Here is an 890-nt window from a genome sequence, read left to right on the forward strand (position 1 = left end):
ACCTAATTAGTTTCATTATGGCTTGTTGGGTCACTCAAGGTCATGGTGGGATGAAAATGGTCCTAGCTCAATAAGAAGTTTAAAGATTAAATTTCTCAAAATAATAGATGAGGGCTATTATTTTGATAAAATATTAAGAATAATCATATAAGATTTTAAAACCTTGTCTTTATGATTATATAATTTGCATTAATGACTAATAATCATATATGTTGATTTATATAAGATATAAATCTATCATGGCAAATAGTTTGTCACTTAGAAGCATATTTGATATAAACAAGTTGATAGGCCCAAATTTCATTGACTAGTTTCGCAATATCAAGATTATCTTGAAACAAGAGAAAAAGGCTTATATCTTAGATAGTCTTGTTCTCGAAGAACCTTACAATGATGATACAAATGAGGAAAAGGAGGCCTGTAGAGTTTATATGGATGATCTCGATCAAGCCACATGTGTGATGTTGGCTAGTATAACTCCAGATCTTCAAAAGCAACATGAAGCTATGAATGCTCTGAATATTATCCTAAACCTCAGAGAAATGTTTGATAAGGAAAGTCACATAGAGAAGTTCGACATTTCAAGGGAATTGTTCCGATGTAAGATGTATGAGGGAAGCCTAGTAAGGCTTCGTGTGCTTAAGATGATAGGATATATCACTCGACTTGAGCAGTTGGGTTGGGTTATAGATCATGAAGGTGACAACCTTAGTTGATGGTGATCAAGCTTGTTGACCTAGATTAGATTGTGAAACAATAAATAGTTTTAGAACGTTGAATGTTTTTATGACATGATTGTCAAGATGAAATGTTTTGGTTTTAGACCTATGGCTAAATATTTATTTTATGTTTAGGAAACATAGATTTATATTTTGCTAGCATGAGATGCT

At 32.1% G+C, this 890-nt stretch overlaps 1 protein-coding gene across 1 annotated transcript in view; it reads right to left on the bottom strand.

Moving 5' to 3' along the window:
* The window catches only part of LOC110426149 (beta-amyrin 28-monooxygenase-like), an 8615-nt gene that overhangs the window by 4802 nt on the left and 2923 nt on the right, over positions 1-890 (bottom strand). The gene's annotated exons all lie outside the window — the stretch shown is intronic.

Source organism: Theobroma umbraticum, unplaced genomic scaffold, assembly GCF_002168275.2.
Source record: "Theobroma umbraticum cultivar Fairchild unplaced genomic scaffold, ASM216827v3 scaffold_55.0, whole genome shotgun sequence".
Taxonomy (NCBI): domain Eukaryota; kingdom Viridiplantae; phylum Streptophyta; class Magnoliopsida; order Malvales; family Malvaceae; genus Theobroma; species Theobroma umbraticum.